The sequence below is a fragment of the Camelus ferus genome, chromosome 1 (assembly GCF_009834535.1).
Source record: "Camelus ferus isolate YT-003-E chromosome 1, BCGSAC_Cfer_1.0, whole genome shotgun sequence".
Taxonomy (NCBI): Eukaryota; Metazoa; Chordata; class Mammalia; order Artiodactyla; family Camelidae; genus Camelus; species Camelus ferus.
This window is the reverse complement of record NC_045696.1, coordinates 40365294-40390437: the sequence shown is the minus strand read 5'-3', so window position 1 is coordinate 40390437 and position 25144 is coordinate 40365294. Positions and strand designations below refer to the sequence as shown.

The 25144-nt window shown below is 38.0% G+C and overlaps 1 protein-coding gene across 2 annotated transcripts in view; it reads right to left on the bottom strand.

The window, feature by feature from the left end:
* COL8A1 (collagen type VIII alpha 1 chain) overlaps window positions 1-25144 on the bottom strand; it is a 146213-nt gene that overhangs the window by 44237 nt on the left and 76832 nt on the right. For both annotated transcript variants that reach the window (XM_006195641.3, XM_006195642.2), the window contains exon 2: window positions 10171-10290. The gene's annotated coding sequence lies outside the window, so the exon portion shown is untranslated. The remainder of the gene's footprint in view (window positions 1-10170; window positions 10291-25144) is intronic.

The window sequence follows — 25144 nt, the reverse complement described above, 5'->3', positions numbered from 1 at the left end:
TGGGTTTACTGTGATGATCAAAAATATGCAAATACTTGGAATGACATCAAGACATCTGTTGAAGTGAGATACTGATGTTTTGCTCTACCATATTTTAGTTATTACCCTTTATTCCTCTAGCTCCGTCTACATGTTTATTTTCCTTCATTATCATGACTCTTTATATCAGCAGATTTTATCATGTTATACAGACACAAGTACAAAGAAACCACTGGTACTTTCGTTTGATAGCCATCCTATAGTGTTTCATTTATTGAGGTTAGAAATGGTTTGGTAACTGAGAAGTCTTAGATAAGGAGTTAAAGGATTAGCAACAGCTAGGTTTTTCAGTCCAAGGAAATCTCCAATAAAAGAAGTCTGAAGTGAGGAGGGGTTGGATCTCAATCCACTAGCAAAGATTTGACTTCTTTGCGGGAGTTGCTTGGTTAGGACTCTTGGAAGGCAGGGATATACAAGGGTGCAGAGTTCAAGTGCGCAGGCCAAGTGCAGCACCAGGAAGAGAAGTGAAACACAGATCTCCTGGGTTGAGCCCTTTACTTCTCTGCACACACCATGAGCGTTATTATTACTGCTAGCACTTCTGCATAATAGATCAGGGGATCAAATCTGCTGTTCTGGCTCCTTTCCCAGGTACAGGACAATTTGAGAAAAGCTAATATTGGCTTACTGTCCATAATTTCCCTATTTGCTCTTGTGATCACATTCACTGGATAACTTCAGCAGTTACTAAAAAATTTAATCTGGTTTTAAAGAACTTCAAACTATAAAAACTACATTTTTATCTTTTCTACTTTATAGGTGAAGAAAGTAGAGCTCAGAGAGGTTAAGCAACCTGTTCAAAGTTGCATGGCAAACTGGAAGTTGATTCCAGGTTGGTGTTCTTTTTGTTGTATTATGGTGTCTTTGTGTAGGTAGAAACACTTCTTTAGTTATTACACATGAGCTGATTTCATTTGGAAGAATCAGAAAGAAATCATTACTTCAGTATGTACTTTATAACATTTTTCAGATTCCTGTCTGGGAACTGATAACTGTTCACAATAGTTCCCCTTATCTGTGGGGAATACTTTTCAAAACCCCCAGCACATGCCTGAAACCTCAGATAGTACCAAACCCTATATAAACCATGTTTTTTCCTATACATACATACCTATGATAAAGTTTAATTTATAAATTAGTCATAGTAGGGGATTAACAATAATAATAATACAATAGAACAATTATAACAATACACTGTAATAAAAATTATGTGTATGTGGTCTCTCATGCTCTCAAAATATCTTATTGTACAAAGTTAATGACTTTTCCATCTTAATTAAGCACTTGGCAGTAATTTTTGCAGTTTGAGGTGTGCTGGCAAAACTAGCATGGATTTCTTTTTCCTTTTTCACAATTTCACGGATCTTAGCCACCTTAACGTATGATTTATTTATTTTTTCTTGTTAAGTGGAGAACTTTCCCTTTTTCACTAAAAGGAAGCACTCAGTGGCTTCTCTTTGGTATATCTGAATTACCAGCATTGCTTCTCTGGGGCTTTGAGGTCATTGTTAAGTAAAATAAGGGTGACCTGAACACAAACAAGCACTGAGATGCCGTGATAGTCAAGCTGATAACGAAAAGGGTTACTAAGTGACTAACAGATGAGACAAAGGGATGATTAATTTCCCAGGTGGGTCAGAGTGAGAGTACAGGATTTCATCACGCTACTCAGAACAGCACACAACTTAAAACCAATGAATTGTTTATTTCTGGAATTTTCCATCTGATGCTTTTGGATGACGTTGACTGTGAGTTACAAAAACTACGGAAAGCAAAACCATGGAAAAGGTGGGACTACTGCACAGGTAACAATTGTTTCCCTAACTATGTATTTCAACTGCTGATATGAGAGAGGCTGGCTAGAGTGCTCTCTCTCCAGAAGCTGTCTAGGTTCAATCCCGGCTCTACCACTTTACTGGCTGGACAAACTCAGGCAAGTTTTTAAACTTCTTTGACCATCTGTAGTTATATTACCTGTCTATAAAATGGGGATAATAATTGTATCTATCTCATTGGGTTGCTGTGAATAACAGAACATAGATACAGTATTAGGAGAGTGCCTAGCAAATAGTAAGTGATAGATGCCTGTTTATTTCTACAGTACCTAGGTACAGGTGTGGATAAGACCGGAGTAAATTAAAGTTTGTTCTCAGAAGTTCTCATCTTGAACAGTTTTGTAAAAAAAAAAAAAAAAGAAAAAGAAAAAGAAAAAAGAAAAAAAAAATGTAGTTTCCAAACAAAAGCATTTCATCCTGTAGTCTCTAGATGCAGTAATTCAAAGGTGTCACTAGATGGCAACTATGATCCATTGTGACTCCAGAAGCAGCAGGTTTTAACTGATGGGCTAAATCCTGGAATTTGTTTTCTGTGCCCTGTGACATTGTGAACTCAGTCTGTCCCTTCCCCACAGAACTGTTACAGTCATCAAAGTCTGCCTTCTGTGGCCACTCTTGGGACTCACCCATAGCGCCCGGTCTTCCTGATGGCAGCTTCACTGAAGCCTGGGCTTACCTACCTTCATCTCATTGTGATTTGCACATCAGGAGTGCTCTGCCAGGTGGCAACAGGACAGTGTCAGAATATCCTATGTTAAGAAGATTAATCACTTTGGTTCTCAAAGTGTGGTACCCCAGCCTCAGTATCACCTGGGAACTTGTTAAAATGCAAATTCTTGGGTCCCATCTCAGACCTGCTGACCAGGAATGAGGAGAATTTTAACAAGCCCTCCTGATGATTCTAAAATTTGAGAACCACTGAGATGAACCAATGTTTAGCATCATATAAATAGTGGCATTGGGTGGGTCCACAGAGAATATTTTGCCCAACTCACTCATTTTGCTAAGAAAGAGAGAGTCCAGAGAGTTCAATGACTCACTGATTTAGTCTTCTGGCAGAGCCAGGTCCTAAGGTTGCCAAGTGGTATCCCCCAACTTTTTCCACTCTATTCATCACCCTTTTTCCCCTTCAAAATTGAGGCCATTTGTACACAGTCTACCCTGATAACTACTCAGGAAGGAAAAAAAAAAGTCAATTATTTATTTATTTCAACAGATATTTCTATAGGGATACAAAAATATGTGTGTGATGCCTTGAATGTGATGCATTTTCAGTTCAGTGTGTACATGAGTGTGTGTGTGTGTGTATGTGTGTGTGTGTAAGAGGTGAGGGAGAAATCAAGTAAAAAAAAGTTATGTCTCAATCACTAGAAGAGGCACATTGTGGGGCATCCTGGGAAATGGGTGACTGCAACTAAGTCAAGTACAGGAATGAGGGAAGACAGGTAAGAAGGAGAAGCTTCAGAGCTGAACCCTGGCTGATGGGTAGGAGTTCACCCGAAGAAGAAGAAGCGAAAGAACATTTGGAAAGAGGGATCTGTGTGTGCATGGGCATGGGGCTGTGAAACAGGGAGGGGACTCTCAAGAGTTTGGTTTGATTGAGGGGGAGGGGGTATGTGGAGGAGTTATCATGTTTTACATAACAATATTACTGCTACTGCTAATATCTGACACTTATCAAATGTTAACTATGTGCCAAGCACTGTACTAAGCATTTTACAATTACTAATAATGGATTTAATCTTTAAACAGCTTTGTGAGAGTCTACTCTTATTCCTACTTTACAGATGACAATAGACATGCATGCACTGTTCTATTTTTCTTAAAATCAAGTGTTACTATTTCCATTTCTGACACAGATATTGAACTTAGAAAAAGAACTTTAATATTTACTTGTGCCAGGACAATCTTCGTATTGTGCAGTATGCATTTTGAGGGGATGAAGAATATATTTTTAATACATATAATTTTATTACAAGCATATTTTTTCATAAATGAATAAAATCAGGAGGAATTTGACAGCCTTTCTTTTTAACTCAAGGAATGAATGTCTCATTATTCTTTGGTCTATCAGCAACTGTGGAAGTAGCCAATTTCTCATGATAATAAACGATTTGTGCCTGAAAAGTGGCAAAGAAAGCTCCTTTCAAATGTTTGACTCACAAAGAAAGGGAGCTTAGTAATAAATAAGTGATCTGGTCTGAAATCATTGGCTTTGTTATGCTTCTGGCTTTCACTTTACAGGCATTCACTGTGAATGTGCTTTTCATGTATCACACGAATTTTAGTCAGTATCAGTATATTTTCTCCCTTGTACAGGAGTACCCACAACCAAACTAAAAATTCAAGTTCTGGTAGGATTTAAAATACCTAGCTCTTCCTAGGTAAGCTTCCAGAGATTCCTGGATTCTTTGGGATATTTTTCGGTGATTTCACATTTTCCTGAGAAAATGATTTTTCTGTTCCTCAGTTTTCTCATCTGCAAAATGTTGGTATTGGATGAGCTAATATAGAAGGCTTCTTTTAGCTCTAACAGTCTGTGGATTTATGATTTAATGATGAACTGGCACAAGGAATTCATTTCTGAGTTTTCTTTGTAGTAAAATTTTAGTGTTGTTGTCATAAAAGGAGTTAGCAGACCTAATATTTTGCCACGAATGTTTAAAAGGGATGCCTAAAACAGCTCTATACTTCACTTTTTAGGATCACCAAGACCCTGTCTGGCCCAAAGATATGATTCTATAATATATTCTCACATGACATTTTACGTATCTCAAAGTCTAAGACTAAGGCCAGTTTTAAGCAGACACCATTAGAAATGATTGACAGCCAGTTTGTTTTAAGGTGAAGAGGCACACTTTCCAGGATGCTCTGCTTTTCTGATTGCTGCAATAACAATTTTAGGCTTTAAGAGCTCATATTACAGCCTTGATCTTTATACTCATGTTCACAGCTGAGGGTAAACTGCTTTCAAGAGAATCTAGAAAACCTAATTTAGCTTTTACCTTCATTGTCTAGAGAAATTGAATAGTTCACAGGTTGCTTTATCGTGAGTCAAAGGAAGGGCAATAATGCCTGGAAAGAAGAACCTATAAAATATATTATTTTCAAATTTTGTGATTGAGAAAAAAGTTTACATTTTACTCCCCCTTCCAGATAATTTTTGCCTTTCTTATTTGCAACCAATTTTGGGATTGATTACAATAACTTTTCTATTTAGTTATTATTAAAGCAATACACACAATACATGTTTATTCTGGAATTATTACAAAAAAGTATAAATAAGGACATAGAAATATCTAAAATTCTGCTACCCATAGTTGGCTACTGTTAATGTTTTTCCTATTACTTCATTCCGGGTAAGCATAAACATTAAGATATTGAAAACAAGTTATATATTATATTTTGACATCTTTAAAAAATTAGTATGCAATTAGCTTATATACACAATTCTTAATGTCAGCCTTCAAAGGTAACATATTATTATTATTGTATAAAAAGTTATAAAACTCTTTAGTTTTTACTATTTTATGATTTTGATTTAGGTCCCCATTTTATTTATTTGTTTTCATCCCTTCTTTTTCCAGAAAATATTTAAGGTAACTTCAGCCTACTTTTATCCAAGTGGGTATAAACAAATCTCTAAAATTCATACTACATAGTTTTTTTCTTTTTTTGCATGAGACCTTTGCTTTATAAACAATAGGTAAGTTTTAACTCACTGGGGAACACGGCTATAAAGATTTCTATCATAACATAAAGAAACCTTTAGAAAGACAAGAGTAACTCCTCTTTCACATAATTTTGTTCATAAGTATGTATTTTTCAAAAACATGTCCACAAATCCACCACTTTGTGTATACTTTGAGGGCAGACTTCTGATCTTTCTGTCCAGTATTCCCTCATATCCTCATACTATCTTGATAGCTTGCATTGTGACTTCAAATAGGATTGTAGTGAGAGGCAGTAATGGTTAAGAACTTTGATTCTGCTTTGTGTTGCTCATTTTCAAATCCCTAAATGAGATAATCTTGGTAACTCTTAGTATAGTGCTTGAGACTACATAATAAATGCCAAATGGATGTTAGTTTTCAATAATTTGGGCTATTTTTTTTTAACTATAGGTACTTTTTCTCCTAAATAAGAACCCATTTTTCCTGAGGACTTTCATTTAGGTTTTTCAAAACAGAAATAAGCTACTTCTTTAGGGGTTATACATAATATATCTTAAAGAGTTGGTAGGGGGGATAAAATATACTATATTTTATAAAAAATTTACATATACTTATTATTTTACATTGGCTATATCACCTAATAGTCCAATGTCTCATTCACTCAAAATGTTTAATAGGAACGTATTTAAAAATAAAGTGTGCTATAGGGTCATAAATATAATTTATAGTTCTTTCCATAGTACTTTCACTCTAAGCTTTTCAAGCATTCAGCAAGTATAAAATGAGCCCTTTTAATAAATGAGCAATTTAAGGCATCAGCTAACAAAATCTGACTTTTTCCCTGCAAGTGGAAGATGGGTGAGAATGATTGAATTATTGCTGCTAATCTCTACTGCTCTATTTGACAGAGCCTTTGGAAATTGGTCTCAGCCACATCAAGACAGGTGTATAAACAAGTCCAGTACTGTGAAATATGTACAGTGGGCTCTGAACCAGAGAATCCTCTAGTCCAGCTCGGTCAAATAGAAACAATGTGAACCACGTACACAACTTCACATTTTCTAGTACTCACACTAAAAAAAGTTAAAAGGAACAGGTGACATTAATTTTAAAAATATACTTTATTTGACTCAAAATAACCCAAATATTATCATTTTGATATGGAATTAATGTAGAAAGTATTAATGAGAAAATTTACATTCTTGGTTTCATTCAAGGTCTTAGAAATCCTGTGTGTATTTTACACCCACAGTACATCTCAGTTGGGACTAGCCACATTTCAAGGGCTCCATCACCTCATGTGGCTCCTGGAGACCATGTTAGACAGCCCAGCTTTGGCGGCACCACAGCAAGCATGGTATAGAGGAAAGGAGACAAAGACCAGCTTGGAATCATCTTTTCTGTCTGTTCCTGGCCCTGACATTTGATATTGAGAAGACTGTGAACTCACGTTAGTGTCTCTGGGTCTCAAATTCTCACTCTCTATAATAGGGGTTGTTAATAACAGCCATACTCCTCTTAGGAGGCTGAGAGGAAGATTAAATAATATATTGTATGTGAAAGTACTGTGCAAGATCATAAAGCACCATACATATGTAATGCATTATTATCCCTTTTATTGTAGATTTACTCTCATGACTTGCCCAAGGCCACATTCCCAGTTGGTAGGAAAATCAAGGATAGAATCTGGGGATTCTGACTTCTAGCCATCTGCTTCAACTAAAGGCTGTTCATACCAAGCTAGCTTGGAGGAAAAAAACAAAAAAACCAACCTGAAACGTTTTCATTTTAAAAAATGAGGAAGGAAGAGAGTCGAAGAGAGCAGCAGTAAGAAGTAAATTCCATATTAAACCATATTAAATGGTTAGGGTCTTCTTGGCTACTGTCATAAGGTCTGCAGTAAAATTATACATACAGGATATTTATATACTTATATATCAGCATTACAAGCATCAAGGACTGGACTTTACCGTTGTCATCTAATGCAAAATCCCGCGTTCTTCAATATCTCAAACAACTTCAAAATTGAACTGTGGTTTCCTCACTCTATTTATCTCCAAAATATAATACAACCACAAGAAAGCCCTTCCGTACTGGGCTTGATTAATAAAACAGATATGGATCAATTCAGCAGGTTTTCCATGAGTAGTTTTGGTTACAGATGTAGCTCATTAATCCCCATGGGTGAGACACTACCTCTCTAGTGTGAATCCAAGAGACACATTAATCTCTGAAAAGAACATTGAAATAATTCAGTTCTATTCACCATATTATTTAGTGCTTACCCAGTGTAAAACACATTACGTATTTTAGTGAGCAAAAGGAGTTTGTTTCTCTGATAATTGTCACTTAGAAATATGCTATCCAACTTGAGGAAAATACAGAATATCCCAAACTGTCTGTGATACATGATTCTGGAATCTATATTTACAGAAGGTATAAAGCTGATAGGAAAGAAATTCCAGATTATTCGAAAAATAATTTAAAAAGTTATATTCTTTACTCTTGGAAGGCTCATAGAAGATAAGTTATTATGATCTATTTCCCTAACTGTAAGCCTATCATAGTTTACATATTTAAACTTTTTGAGTCATTTTCTACATTTGTTTCAAATGAATTTCTTCCTAGAACTGAAAAATCACATAAAATATTTAGAGTGTTATACTATGTGAAATTAAGCATAAGCCAAGTTCATTTTCACTGAGAAGATACTCATTCAAGAAGTTCTTTATTCCTTTTTCAGTCGAAATTCCTTCTTAAAGGTGACTTTCAAAAAAAAGTGACTTTCAGCTGGTTATTTTTACTAGAAAATGATCATAATATAAGCTTCAGTCCTGCCTGAATTGATGACCATGTTGAATAAATGTAATTTTTATTCTCACTTGCTGAATCATTGCTCTTGACCACTGAATGAAATCGTTTATTGAATAACCTTTACATTTTATTGCTTTTGCACCCTAGTTTAAAAATAAAGCTTAATTTTTTTAAAGTTTAATAAAATATTATTTTTGATATTTCCACCATAACTTTACAAGCAATTCCTCTCCTCTGCCCCATAATAACCACCTTCTGCATTTTTATGATTTAGTTTAACATTATTACTGTAATTTTTTTACTGGCTGAGCCCAATGCCCTTGGCAGCAAGATTTTGTTACAAGAAATCCAGAAGCAGCTGAGCTCCAGTTAGTTGCAACAATTATAAAGTTTATCTGGATTGAGTTCAGAACCTTAACCTGACATTACGAATAGAACCCACGTCATGCCTCCTTCTTCAGCTTCTCCAAAATGTGTGATTGGCTTGATTTCTAGAAACTATTGCTTAAATGAGCATGTATTTTTTATTCAATAGTTTTGTATTCTAAATATTTTATTTGTTTAACATCTGGCCTTGATGGAATGCAGCCAAAATAATTAGTGATACCCACAGCAAAAATCTGATACCTTAGGAAAATCATTACTGTATCTGTGCTTTTCCAGAAACTCTGAATGGATTCATTCTAGGCAGGATGTGGTCATGTGGTATTAGCTGTAGGGCTAGATGATGTGTTTTTCTTTTTGTTCAAGTGCACCTCCAGCAAGAACACAAAAATCTGGGGAATCTTAACTATTCATTCTTTAAATTACTAAATAAAATTAAATAGACTATAAAAGCCATTGTACTATTAAATATTAGGAAACATTGAGTTGTATGTCCAAAAGTCACACTTAAGACCAAGCAATGGTAATAAGCATAAGATGGCTGTGGATACTATGAGATAATGTCTACTTGTCAGAAATGGATGGTATTTTTTTCCCATCAAAGTTCAAAAGTTAATGATGTACTTTATATTTTAATTGTTTCTACTGGGAGATCTATTAAGGAATAAGAGATTCTGGCATGCTGCTACTATTTTTCACTGGTGATACAGACTATATTGCATGTGAATAAAACCATATTTGTTAGATCATGCTCTGTTTCATACATCCTAGATTGTCTTTAGAATTTAGTACATGTCACTTTACTCATCTGAAAGGAATCATTTCTTCATTACAATTCATAACTTAAAACTATAAAATATCAGCCAGAAAAAAAAATTGGCCAATTAAGAGAAATTTGATAATGGTAGAAAAGCACATATAGACATGACTGGGAGATGATAAGATTATTTTAATTTTCCCATTTGCACTGGAATTATTTATGTTACAAATCTCCAGATCTTTTATTACTTAAAACCCTCTGCTGAATCATGAAAAGAAGCTTAAGTTAGCAATTTTCCTCTGCAAAATCTAGCCGCTAGCATCTGGTGAACACTTGGATACCTAGTCAGGTCCAATGGAAATGATTATTTTAAGACTCTATTCAACATGCCTGGGCTTAAAAATCAGTTAGAATCACACTCTGCACATGTATTTTACTCTCGGGGATTTAAAAACCTGGCATTAGTAACGATGGTCTCCAGGCTTTTGCAGCGGTGGAGATGAGGTTGGGAGACAGGACGGACCCGCAGCCTGCCCGGATACCCTCGTGTGCTCCCGGACAGCGACAGCGACAGCGACTTCCACCCCCGCCCCCACCGCTGCGCCGGGGGATGACCGGCCGCCAGGCCGCCGCCGCGCCGCGCTCCATCGCTCCTCGCACTTACATTTAGACTTGGCCCGCCTGCCGACTCGAGGACCAGTGTCCTTGCTTGTGCCTTCCGGTGGCACGCCTGGGGCCGGTTTCTGTCTCTTCACCAGACGCTGCTCCCTTTCCAGAACAGCTTCTGAGGTAGAAAGAAGAGAATACTTTTACTCAATTGGAAAGACGGCAAGAAGCTGAATTACTATCAAAGTGTATTGTTTTGGAATCATAGGAGAAAATTACATAATAGTAATGCATACATACACACTTTAATAAAAAATGCTATTATTTACTAAAATGTAAGTGCACTTTTAGTAGATATTAGCGATCTTTGTTTGCTGATTAGGAGAGAATAATTTGTTCTGTTTTTATGTATACAAGTATGCACCTCTTTATTTTTATACACATAGTATATATTATGTCCAAATAAACTTTTTATTGTATATATTTATTGCTTTCCATGGTTAGATTATGTGCTAGTTTCCCATTAATTTAATTTCCATTAATAGAGATTTCAGATAATTTAGAAAGGATTTGGACATTTGCTATAGAGGAAGTAAATTTATGAAAAAGTTAATACCTCAGGGAGAAAAGCTACGTTTCTTTAAGAAAACTGAACTCTTCCAACAACATATTTCCATCCAATTTGCATACAACAGTATTCCAGTTAGAAATTATTCTCTATTATTTATCAAATCAGATCTTGTAGAGCTTTAACTTGGCAACACTTTTAGGTTTTCGTTTGCGCTTTTGGCGCAATTTAATTAGTTAAATACATTTTATTAATCACCTGTAATTTACACTTTTTACAAATCACATGGGACATCGTCCCACTTAAACTAATTTTCAGATATCTAACCCTGTGTTTTGCATAATAGATACTCTCTAATTTTGGTTTGGTATATTTCAGAGAGACTTGTTTAGGAAATATTTGTATTTGTTGTTCAAAACAGATTTAAACAGGGAAACTTTAGACATTTAGAAAAATAAAAAAATTTGAAAGCCAGGATTGGTTGAATAGGAAACCAGTGCAGAATTGGGTCTCTAACTGGTAACTTCTGCAATGTGATGTAGGTGATATATTCTAGAGCAGTGCTATTCAGTAAGACTTTCTGTGGTAAAGGAAGTGTTTCCTGTTTGCTCTGTTCAGTGTGGTCACCACTAGCCACATATGGCTGTGGAGCACTTGAAATGTGACTGGTCCAACTGAGGAGCTGAATTTTTAGTTTTCTTTAACTTTAATTTGGATTTAAATATTCACTTGTGGGTAATGCCTACTGTATTGAAGAGCATATTTTTAGGGTTTATCTGTTTTCTGTGTTCAACAAGAAATGAAGAAGTACTTGGCTGGTCCTAGCTGCTGAAATGTTCACAAGTGTCCCCAGAGCACAAGGCCCAGGCTCTGACATGTGGACTTGGGCCTGGAGGGTGGATCCAGTTGAACTTTGGCTCGACTTGTGGATATTCAGATGTAAAGTTTGGGTTAACCATAGGTGATTTGAGACCCTCTGTCTCTGGAAAGCCGTAGGATCCCAAATGATCTCTCAATAAATTTCAACGATGGTAAACGCACTCAAGGGGCCACCTTTTCCAGTCCACGGCTTGTGTGGTGTGACCAACAGGTATCAGAGACAGATATGGTGGCGATACTCCATGAACACAGTGGCCTCCATGAAGAAGAAAGTCTCCAGATCAGACTAGATCACAGGAACAGGCTGGTGAATACTTTTGTGCCTCTCCTCAAATCATTCTTTTATAAGTATTCATTGACAACTATGTGTGAGGCACAGTGCTTAGTGTTGGAGATAAAATGTTGAAAAAAAATTAGTTACGGCTCCTGCCGCCACGGTGATTAACTGCATTAGGGAATAGGATTTTTTACGATGTGTTCTTCCAAAATTCACTTTTTTTCTGGACATGGTGAAAATAAAATAGGAGAAAGATACACAGGATAAGTAGAAACACTGAAGATCATGCTATGTGTGTGTTATACATTTATTCATTTGCTTCTCCCTATATAGCTTTCACAGTTCCATTCTCAGATGACAACACTAGTTTTCGAAATGTTATTGGAAGCAGAGAAAACAACTTGAAGACCTCAGTGTAACTTTTTAGAACATGAGATGACCATCAGCATTTAGCATTTATTGAGTTTTTATAATGTATGCTTATAAGGAGTTCTTTCTTCTCTATTAGCCAGAAGAACATCCTTTAAAATAATTACTAATTAAATGGGAGGATACCTTTTTTGCTTTGCCATTCAGAACATCTGAAGAAAGAGTGCTAAAATCAGATTTATGAAATTAATCAAATTATTCAATATTTGAGCATCATTGCAGCAACTGATGGGTACCACTCGTTCGCTACACAGGCCAAATGTAGCTTATTGTATTTCAGTTCTCTTTGGAAGAGTGAACCAGAACTGTGGCAAAGTTCTAAGCTAGAACTAGTCACACTTCTTTTTTTTTTTCCACCTCCACACAGCAACTGCATAGTTAAATGTATGGTCAACCTGAATTTTTAGATGAATTTTCCAGTGTATCACTGATGGAAATTTAAGGATGAAAGGATTAAGAGTTATATTAAATGAATGCAGCCCCAACACATAGTACTTAAAGTGCCTAAAGACCATAAAGTCATTTCTCCAAATATAGTAACTGATAATTGCCTTGATTCTGTAGACACACACTTTGAAAATAATTTTAAAAAATTAATTACAAAGCAATGGAAGAAATCACAAAGAAGAAAAAGGAGATAAGTTAATGCACTTAATAACTAGTTGCTTATTAAAAATGTTATTGACAAAATTAAAAAGTGAAGTGGAATTTGTTTATTCCTTAAAATGTTTTATACCTTCTGAAAGTTTGAAAACATGGCCACAAATTCTTTGACCCTCCTCTGTGTTCCCTCCTTTTGAGTCTGGAAGGGCTTGTGACAGCTTTGACCCAAAGAGCACAGTGGAGGTGACACTATGTAACTTCTGAGGCTGGGTCATAAAAGGCCATGAAGCTGCTGCCTTGTTTCTGGAATACTGTCATTTAGAGTCCAGAGCCTCCAGTTCAGAATCTGACCAGCCTGAGGCCACCGTGCAAGAGCAGCCACGTTTATATGCTCCAGTTGGCAATACCAGCAGAGTTTGGCCTTCCTTCTGTCCCTTCCAGGGCACTAAACATGTGAGTAAGGCCATCTGAGACTCTTCAGGTCAGCCAATCTACAAGGTGAATAAGCCATGAGAGATAAAAATCTCCTGGCTGAGACCGGTAAAACTGAGATAAAATAAAATGTATGCTATTTTAAGCCACTGCATTTTGATGTGGCTTATTATGCAGCATCAGATAACTGAAGCATGCCCTCTGTATTTGTGATATTTCTACAATAAAAATTTAAAAACTGAATGTAAAGGACACACTGGGAAGTTATTTGCCAAAAGTGACAAAATCTTAATATCCTTCCTATAGAAAGAGCTCTTGCAAATCACCAAGAAAGAAATACTAACAGCATATTTAAAAATGAGCAATCAAATGAACATAAAATTCACAAAAGAAAAATAAAAAGGCTAAAAAAGATGTAAAAAACTGTTCAACCTCTTTAGTAAGTAATGGAAATGTGAATTAAACAATGGAATTAAAATTCTGGTTATCAAATTGGCAAAGGTGAAAATATAATATTAAATGCCAGTTTGGGTAAAGTGGGAGTATAAACTGCACAACCTTTCCAGAAAACAAATTAATATTACATGTCCAGAGTTTAAAAAATACCCTATTCTCTGACACTGCTAGGAGTCTAAGAATTCAGTTAATAATCAGAAATGAGATAAAATTGTATATAAAATGTTTATCACAGTTCTAGTTATAGGAGCAAAAATACAGAAATGAGCTAATGTCGATCAATACAGTTAAATAAATTATGTATTTTATATTATAGAATATCAGTTTATTCTTTAGAATTAAAATTTAAAGCTATGTTATTTGTTAATTCTGACCTGGGAACACCATAGTAGAATTGAAAAAACTGATTACATAGACCAGGCTTTGTTTATTTACTTATTTTTATTTGTTTGTGGGGATTTTTTGGTTTCTCTGGCGGGGGCAAGTAATTAAGTTTATTTATTTATTTTAATGGAGGTACTGGGGATTGAACCCAGGACCTTATGCATGCTAAGCATGTGCTCTACTACTGAGCTATATCCTCCCCCTAGACCAGGCTTTGAATCTTTGATTTGCCATTTACTTTTGCTGGAAATTTGGAAATTTGATTTATCTCTGAGTTTTCATGTAAGAAAAATGGGCTAAGTAACTACTCCACTGGATGTAGTAATAAATAAATAAAATTATGTATACAAAAATAAGCATAACAGTTCCTCAGTAAGTGTTGTCTCTTTTCTTATAATCCAAGAACACCATCTAAGCTCCACATCCAAATTCAAACTGCTTTCTAAATTCACTGAAAGTTCTTCCCTTCTGGCTCCCTCTATGTACCCCTTTCCTCCTTCGTCCAGTCTCTACACCATAGTCAGAGAAATCTTAAAAACAAAAATAAAAATAAATGAATCAAGTTTTCTTAAAAAAAAAAAAAAAAAAAAAACACCTCTCTAAATTGTTCTTTTAATGTCAGGTAGTGGCTCAACCCAAAAAGGGACCTAAGGGCACCTGAGCCATGCATGGTGTGGTAGGTGCAAACCTTGGCCCCACACATAGGAGCAGCCAAGGGCCTGGAAGAAGTATGCTACTTACTCTCTTTCCGCTCCGCATTCCTCTTTCCTACTGGGCTTAAACTCAAGTCCATATAAGAGAAAGAGTTTTCAATCAGTGGAACCAGGGCCTTGGAGGGTAGATTTGCTTGTACTGTATTATAAAATATATTTAAGAAAAAATCAGCCCAGGCCTCCCAGCAGCAGCCCAAGTGTCAGCATGACCGATAGATGTAGGTGTTGGACAGAGAAGGCGGGGAGAAGGCGGTTGCTGGGGACCGGTGTCAGTTCACGATAGAGCAGTGAAAGATTTTCCCTGTCCTGTGAACACCTACATAGACATTATAGTTCCCTCCTCTCAGCCCTGCTCTGTTGCAAGGAAGTGGCTGAGAGTGAGTGACAGCTGGGCACAAAGTGTCGGGGGAGACCAATCATGGGGTCTAATGCAGTGAAGTCAGTCATTCATTTAGGACCTACTTTCATACAGGGGCGAGGAATACCCAGCAACTTCTGTCTAACCATTTCAAAGGGGACATTCTAATCTACACGATTACCCGTAAGGTGTCTCAGCTCAAAACAGCCCTTAGTTTCTGCTACGGTTTGAAATATAGCAAACCTATAATCCAGCTCTTCTTGTTAAGTCCAAGCTCTAGCTTTCGGCAAGACTGTTGCAGAAGATTTCGAACCGAGAGGCAGAAACATCTGTGGTGCGGAAGGCAGCTACTGAAGGAATTCCAGGAGCATAAGACTGAGCTTGCAGAGCTGTGTGCTATCAGTTTAATTTTCTATGGATAACTTCTTTCTTCAGAGCTAACTTCCTCTTTAGGACCTTAGAGATTTGGCCGGCAGGGTCTTCCTTCTATAAACTCCGGTTCGGATCTTGGCTCTGCTGCTTCTGGTGAAAGTCCTTCAGGATACCCATCATATCTACAAAGCTGCTGGCCTGGGACAGAGATGAAGACATCCTATTCAGATGAGCAGCGCGTAGCTCTGTGTTCTGGTTTGCAACATCAGGGCTGGCAGAACAAAGCAGAGGGAGGAACCTCTTCCTGGGTATCCTGGGTGATGTCACTAATGACGAGAGATGTCTTAGAGCAGAATGAGGATCCAAAAAAAGGTAAGGAAAAAGAGGCATTTGAACTTCCTGGAAATAAGAAATCTGGCGTTAGTGAATCCGGAACTGCACGGCTGCCACTATTTTCTCAACGTAGCTGCGCGCGCAGCTGCCTCAGCGTATCCTACGTATCCTGCGTCTCCCCTGCGTAGTCTGCGTCTCCCCTGCGGAGCGGCTTAGGGCTGGCGGCCAGTTTCCTCAGGCCGGGGGCCCTCTTCTGGGACCCATGCAGGTTGGGCATTGAGGCCTCGCGCTGCACTCCAGTTAAGGGGCTGGCTTCCAGGTGCCTCAGCGGGCGAGTCCGCTTCTGACCTGGTCCTAGAACATAAGGCTCCTCTTCATCTGCAGCGACCCGGGCAACGTCGGCCAGAGCTGGGACGAGGCACAGTTCTCAGACACAGGTCACAGGCAGGTCTCAAAGGACGCCTGGGGACACAGCTTCAGCCGCAGGTTGGTACCGGTTCTTCTCACCACCCTTGGAGCAGCCCCCTGCGGCTTATTTTGCCCGATTGGGATGGTCGCACGGGCTTCTATGCCCCCTATTTCAACCGGTGCCTGCTCTTGAAGGACGAGGCAGCCTCAGGGTAGCTCCAGGGGCTCGGGGAAGCAGGAGGCGTGACTCCTTCGTATCAGGCCACCTTCAGGGACACCAGACGTCTCTTCTTCAGACTCCAGCCCGGCCGGACTCACTCCCCTCACCGCCCCTCCTACCCGAGCTGGCCGCCCAGCCTCAGCTGCCCTGACTTACGCTCCAGATTTTCTTGTTTACAACTCTTCAGTGGTTCCAGTTGCCTTAAAAATGAATCTACTCTTGCTCCAGTCTCCACGCAGCAGATGGGGGTGAACTTTGGAAAGGTAAGTCAGATCATGCCATTCACCTGCTTAACACCTCAGCTATTGCACCCAGTAGCTCCCCATAGCACTTGGAACCGACCTAAACTTCTTTTCTGGCTTCCATGCCTCATATGATTCTTACTGTGCCTACCTCCTGGTTTTGCCCCCCTCCCCCTTGGCTTTTATTCCCCAGCCACACTGGCCTTCTCCTTAGGGAAAACCTCGTGCTGCTCCCCACTTTCAGGCCTTTGTGGTTCCTGTGCCTGGAATGCTTTTTCTCCAGGACCCTGAATGGCTGGGCCCTTCACCATTTAAATCTCAATTTACGTAGCACTTCCACAGAGAGGTCTTTCCTAACCATCTAATCTGAAGCCACTCATATTCATGTATCTCTAATCTAATTCTCTTTCATTGCACAGTAGCATTTATATATTCCCTACTTCCTCATACATTTCATTCATTCATACTCGGCCTCAGCACCTAACCCTTCCTCTCTCCCCACTCCTCCTTGAGAGCAGGGAACTTGTTTTGTTCATTGTAACATCTGCTGCAAGGCATATGGTAGGTGTTCCATAAATATTTGCTGGATGCCTTGCACATACTTTTTGTACTTTTGATTCACAGAATTTAACAGTGCAAAAGAGACAGCATTTGACACCATTAAAAAAAAACCCCTCAGACGTTGTAAATTTTATGGGCATTTTTAAAAGCTTTGATGGTTCTAATTAAAATACATTGTTTCCATTTTGAGGGAAAAAACACAGCAAACAAAATCACAACAATGTAAAATTTTTTCTGGAGTGTGATGAGAGCTCCCATGTCAAATCAGGTACTTTTAAAACTGTACCACCACTCAACAGGCTCCTTGCTCTGAACTGAAGAATGTACACCTCCCACCGATATTTTTATTGCTGTTGAACATGTGATTTATTTACTGGATAAGGAACACATTTAGTGAAAGACTCCCCTTTCAGCACTGACTGTGTTGAAAACAGGGTTTCATTTTTTGTGGCTAGTTTAATATAAACCTCTGGAATGAGGAGATATCTTAATTGCGCCACTGAGTGGATGAGAGTTAAAGCTGTTTCTCTTGGTGTCATTGACTCTGGAATTGCAGGAACCTTAGTGGTTGGATCTCAATGGCCAGCTATGATCACAGGATTCTACAGTAGTGAGATCTATTTCTCTAAAATTCATGAGAAAAATCTAAATTGCTATTTATAGATGGGCCACATGATTTCAGAAATGATAATAACATTCAGACACTTGGGCACACGTTTTGACATGTGTTTCCACATAGCCTATCCCCACCAGTTTTGAATTTCCCCCACAGAGCAGGCAGGCCACATTCTTATGGTTCTTGAAGGGAAAGAAGTACACGTTTATTAAACATGTACTCCTTTGGGCCAGTCTACTTGCTAACTGTATTGTCTGTATAGTCTCATTTAGTCCTTACGACTGTGCAGCAAATGAGTCAAGGCCGTGAGAAGACTGACGCTGTTCTCTCACACAATATTGAGGAAGATCAGTGAAGCAGGAATCAGCAAAACAAAGGGACTGCCTGTTCTTATCTCACTGACATTTTCCCAGTGTGTAGTTTCAAGTTTCTCAAGGGACACTGTATTTTACTGATTCATGGCAATTGTCTGGAGCATGGAAAATGTTCACTGATTTAAAAGTGTTGTTAAATTTGGCACAAGATTTCATAGGAACTGTACATTTAAGTTGTTTAGAAATGCCAGCACTTTAGAAAAAGACAGTTAGGTGAGGTACCTTGAGGTTCCTGGAAGCTATTCTTACAGTCTCATGGAGTAGTACATCTGATTTGGTTTCATTAGTAATGTTTGGAGAGCTGGAGGAATGGGTGGGAGGGTCATTTCCCTTTCTCCACCCATCTGAAGGAACTCCTTTTTCCTCCAGCTGATTTTTACAAAAATTTAGGGTTGTACCGTCTCAGATAAAACTAGGATTGGGAAATTCCATGCCTACTGAATCAGGGTCAATTCTGAATTAACAACTAAATCCTAATCAATTAGGAGAGAGGGGAAAAAAAATCTCCTAAAGTTGTCCTTAGCCACCATTGAAGATCTGGATTGTGGACTGGCCTTCTTTTAAATACATTACAGTCAGACATTCATTTTCCTTTATTTATAAAACCTACATTACGGTCACACAGTTCAAAAGTATACATGATCTGGTAGAAGAAAGGACTGAAAAGATCTAAAGATCTAAAGTATGTCTGAAATTCCTACTGGTTTGGAATAAGGAAGGAGGAAGTGATACTTATTGAGGACGTCTTACATGGAAGGCTCTGTGCTAAGTATATTTTATATATATATTAGATCATGTATTTTACATATGTATTAAATCCTTACCATGATTCTACAGTAAAGTAATTTTCTTATATTTAAGATCGTTTAATAAAATTTAAAAAAAATTAAAATAACTCATTACACACACACACACATTTTGAAGATAGTGTTTATCTTTTTCTCCCCTCTCTCTCCCCAGCACAAAAGCAGCTCATAATTGGTTTCTAGAAAATATTTGTTCAATTAAATGAAATGTCACTTCCTGTGCTTTTCCTCAGGGAAGGGTTTTTATCAGTCATTTTGTCCTTTGACGTAACTTTGAAGCTACTGAGGGCTGAACAGGCTTTGGAAATTTTTAACCCAACTAAGAAACTTGGATCGACTTGTCTCTGTCCTCTGGGGTCAGTGAGGAAGTCTGGATAAAGCAAGGTTGGAGGGAGATTGTGCAAGGGTTGGTAGGAAGGGAAAAATATTAGTTCTGGTGAAAATGACTTTTGTTCCTTCTGGGTTGTAAACATAAAGAAATGAAAAATCCAAGAGACTGTAAACTTGATAGTCTTCTGTGGAGTGTCTGAAATCTGACAGAATATGCTCTGAACTGAGAACACCAGCAAGACTGGGCTTTATACCAGGGAAGGAAGGGTAATAGTAGTGGGAAAGCTCCCAGAGAAATGCAGTCTTACTTTCTGTGCATCTCAGGCCCTGGCTTATTAGATTTTCCAGTTGTTGATTGGACGCTTTTCCATGATGCTCAATTCCTTATGGTCCCTGACACTCATGGCTTTGGTGTGCTGCATAGAGGACCCCGGGATGACTCATTGCCAGCTTTGATCAATCCATGGAGTTGATTGATTGATTGATTGATTGAGCGAGCATCCAGTCATGCTAGGAACCATCACTATCAAACACAATGTGCATGTGCAGTATTGTGCAAAGCAAATTGAACAGACTCCTTTCCTCACCTCCAGGAGCTCACAATAAAAACCAGACAATAGATGTGGTGAACACAATGAGGCAAACAGACACAGCTGTATAAACAGAAGTACAACAAATTAGAGAATTTCAGTATGAACTGTGAGTACAAGTGCTGCTTATGTGCTGGAAATGAGGGGAAATTCTGCAAGTTGCAGAGAACTTGCTGGAGTCTGTGTGAGGGTAAGGAGGGAGAGGGTGATGGTAGTGGTGCAATCATCCTGCTTATTTCAGTTAGAAGGGAAACAAGTGTTTCTTTGGAGTTGGGGGAAAGTTGGCTTTTTTTTCTTCACAAGTATTTACTCTGGAGGCACATGTATTGCTACTGAGGTCTAATTTCTTCTAAGAAATTTAGTTGTAACCGTCAAAAGAATTAAAATAAAAAGTATTAAGCAGGGCATAGCCTGCCAGAGATTTCATAAGCCTTCTTTCCACTGGAAATGAGGCTAGAAAGAAAATAAAAACCAGAATGTATTATAACTGTACATTCCACTTACAACCAACTAACATATGCCAATTGATTTTCCAAGGAAATTATTACTTTGGGTGAGTTTTTTTTTTTAATAAAGGGCAACATTTTTGCCATTGTCTAGTATTTGGTGTCTTTGACATCTGAACATTGTCAAGGATTAATCTTGACTTACAGAGTTCAGCTGAAAGCAAATTCCAGGCAGGTTTCTACCTCAACCACCCTAGGCTGATAGGTATCTCTCTTCCCTTAAATATATCCAGATAGAGTATTGAAAAACTTCCCCAGGAATCATTTCCAGGGTTTATAAAACCCTCACTGCGAATAAGATCTTTCCATCTGACTTAAATTCCTTTGGTTGTAATTTAAATTCATTTCCTCTTCTTTCCTCATTAGTGAGGAGTGTACTACCCCCAATATCTATTCTGAATACAGCTGTTAAACACACCTCAGGCTTCTTTCTTTCCTGGACACAAAGCACTTCTATTTCAGATGTCATCTATTTATACTTTTCTTTTTTAAAAACTCTGACTTCTGGTCTTTTCTCAAGAGAAGATAATCTTCTAAAATCCCTTAAAATTGTGAATTTCCATAATTGATTTCACAAGGTTCATTCTATAAACATTGACATTTCAAGATATCCCATTTCTCTAGTTCCAATCAAATCTTATTTATTAGATCCTAAAAATCTAAAAGGAAATTGGAATTTATATTTTATACTTTCTTGGAATGGGTGAGATGATAGTCTCAATCTGTTAATAGCCTGTTAATCCAGAGGCAGGAATTTACCTCTAGATGTCAAACTGGGGGAAATGTCTTATTTTTCACAACTATAAAGTGAGAAGAAGGACAAAAGAATTTTAAGGCTTTATGTACCTTTAATGTTCAACAATTCCATGTCTAAGTTCTCAGTAGTCCTTTGGCCAGAAAGAGCAGGTATTTTCCCTTAACTACCACTATTCTTATGCACAATGGTCAATGTGTGTCATCCTATCACCGATTTCTCAAACAAGAAACTGTAAATTCTATGAAACTTTTTTTTTAAGGTATAGCTTACATATTTTAATTTAAGTCCCCTTGGGTACCTATTTCTGGTTATATGACACATTCATGACAAAATGTATGGGTTTTTGTGTATGCTAAATCATTTTTCAGTTTATTAATTGCCTGAATGTTTTCTCAAAGCCACTCATATAATATATGAGTGTTTTCATTAAGTAGCTTTCAATCCACTGGAAAGGACTCTGTAATGCCATCTTCTTTATCCACATGGATATGTTTCCCATCTTTCATGCCCTGAGGTCTTTTTATGATGACACATAGGGTTCTCTTTAAAAGGCAATTCCTTTATTTCAAACACTAAAGTAGCATGGAATTTTTTAAAAATTTACATTATTGAAAGAATTTTCAAAAGTAGGGCATTGAAAAAAGTCCATGGCAGAAATATTTTGGGGGTGGATCTCTTTCTCCAAGTGGTTATATATTGAGTGATCAATTTTCACTTCATTTCCTTTTGAACTTCCACTGAACTTTGAATTAAGCATTCAACGGCACATCAGGGTTAGCCACAGCACCTCCCTCACTTAAGAAACCCAGCGCCTGCTGAAATATTCTCATGGATTTTATAAGAAAGGTGGATACTTTCTTCTGCCCTTTCATATTTTCATGCACTAGCCTGGTTTCCCCTTTCCTGACTTGAAAAATGTTCTTTGTCAAACCTCATGACTAATTAAACAAGGACAGTCTGAATTTCATCATACTCCAGATATCCAAATGGGATGAAAGTTGTATAAGCTTGAGCCATGCTGCTGCTTTACCAGGTTGTCACTAATTTATTTTCTCCCTCAAACAACAAATCTACTTGGAGTTTAAGCCATTTCCTTTGCCCACTGTGGGCATCACCAGGCCCCTCTCTCTTCCTTTCAGCCCTGTCCACCTAGGCTGCAGTGAGGCTCTCGTACCACCTGAGCACAAAGCAAGTGCTCTGGACTCAGTGGCTGGCTGACTGGACGGCTTAGCAATCAGCTGGTGTTTCTAGTGGTTCTCGGCATGTTTTTGCCATCTGGCACCATAGAACTCCCATTGCATGTCTGTGAATAACATTTGCACTTTTGGGCCAGTGGGCGTGCCTCCTGGCTTGGTGTGGGAATTGACTGTGAGCAGGGGATGGCGTGCCTATGCTCCCCTCTCTTTAGTGCTACCCCCTAATTCAGAATGGCTCTGAGAGTGCTCTCCGCCATGCCTTCCATCTTTTCTTCCCTTTCTTTTCATCTAGTTCCCCACTCTTCCCCTCCTGCCCCTTGCTTGCCTGTCTTTCTCTTCCCTTATTCCTCTCGTCACACTGAAACAAAGCAGTGAGGGAAAACTGGGGCTAAGAGCATCACCATGGAACTCTTTCCCCCTATTTGTTTTGGTTCTCTGAAATTCCTCACCATCCTTCTAAGGTCTTGACTTAAATAATCTGCCCCTCTCCCCAGTTTTCATTTTGAAAGCAAAGACTGCCTTTTCTTAGCTCATAGTCCAGTACTTAGTTCTGGGTTTTGAACATAGCCTGTTTTTTAATTTTCTTAATACACTAACCACTAAGGAGCTCATTCTGCAGTGATAAACCAATTCACATATGGCTCAGAGTGATAGAAAAGATTGTTTGAATTTAAGTTTTCTCTAGTAATTATGCCAAATTACGTGACAAATTTATACGAAAGGCTGATTTTTGGTGAATACAATTCCCTTGAAATTTCCTCCTGAAGATCTGCATATCATTATTATCCTTATGTGCTGATACCACCTTGAATTCCAGAAAGAAAAATTCAGGTTAGCTGAGGGACCATCTAGGAAATCCAGAGTAATACAGTATATGTGCATAGTAAAAAATTGGCATTAAGAACATGTTAAATGGAAGGTAAATAGGATTCTGGAACTTTTTGTTCCACATCTTGCCACTTATCTCCTTCCCTGAAAATTCTCCACCTGTCATGTAATATTAGAAAATCATATGATATACTCGTTCTGAGGCTGGGTCAGCCATGTACAAAAAGTTAACTTGCCTTTTTTGCTATAACCTTAGCACAGAGAGATTGGTACATACGGTATTGAGGAGAGAGCCAAGTGAGACATTCTACAGCAAAGTAACAGATCCCATTGGATCTACTCTTGATAAGAATTGTCTACCCTCAGACTTTTGGTTCAGGAGATTCAAGATAGCTTTGGTCTTGGAGACCACTGCCGCAGAGATGGTCAAAAATAGGCCTGGATCTGAAAACCATAAGTGGTTATAATTCGAGCAATGTGGGCTCACAGATGTGTAAATAGGCAAATGAACACCAAAGGCAATGTAGCTAAAAGCAAATGTTAGAACTCTTAGAACCTAGTGAGATGGAAGAAGCCACCAGTCATCATTCTAAAGCCATTTAAATGACCCCCTTGCCATTAGGGTCGTTCACATCACTGGTACTGCACTTAGAGCGCTATTGACCTCTGAGGCTCCCTCTTTCCCCCCTCACTTCATCTATGCTAAACTACACACAGTAAAAGGAAGTGCCCACAACCTCTCGCCTGCCAGATTTGCCATATTCAGTGACTTCTAATTTGCAGGTTAACAGATCCTTCATAGCTCAGTCTGAATGTCATTTCATCCAGAAAGACTTGTTTCCTTGAGTTTCCCAAATGCCCTGTCCTGTCTTATCAGAGTGGTCACCCTGTATAAGAATTGCTTGTTGGCTTCTCTGCTTTTCCTGCATGGCCCCCCTCCCTCTGCACCAGACCTGAAGGTTGGGACATTGTCTTGCTCACTATTATATTCTGGGTGCCTGACACATTGTAAGGCTGTGATGAGGAGTTAGTGAAACCATTCATTCATTCAACAGTCATTTATTCCATGCCTATGTGGGCTAGGAACTCCTCTTGGTGTTTGAAGCATATTGGTGAATATACTCACAAATTTTTACAAAATTTATATCTGCTAAAATATATATAAACTATTCAGCACAGTTCCTGACTTATTATAAGAACTTAATAATGATAATACTAGCAATGATAAATAGCTAACATTGAGTGAATGCTTACAGTGGGCTGCATATTTACAGTTTTTTCATGCAGTATCTCATTGTAATCCTTACAATAAATCTCTGAGTTAGTTCTATTATTTTTCCTACTTATAGGTGTGGAAAGTAAGACAGAGAAATATTAAGCAACTTGCCCACACAGTTACCAAGTTATGAACCCAGAATTCAAACCTGGATGGACTTTTGAATCTGGACTCTTAACTTTTTTTTAAAACATTTTTTAAGATTGAAGTATAGTTGATTTATAATGTATTAATTTCTGGTGTACAGCATAGTGATTCAGTTATTTATATATATATATATATATTTTTTTTTCCATTACAGTTTACTACAAACTGTTGAATATAGTTCCCTATGCTATAGGGACCTTGTAGGTAGGACATTGTTGTTTGGATTCTTAACTTTTTAATTGTGTTTATTTAATACTTCATATTTTGTCATTGTGATCATTTTTGCTATTGTCGTGGTGCACTTAATAAATACATGCTAAAGGAAAAGAAGCTAGGATAAGAAATCTTTTCCTAAGACATGCCCATGTCAC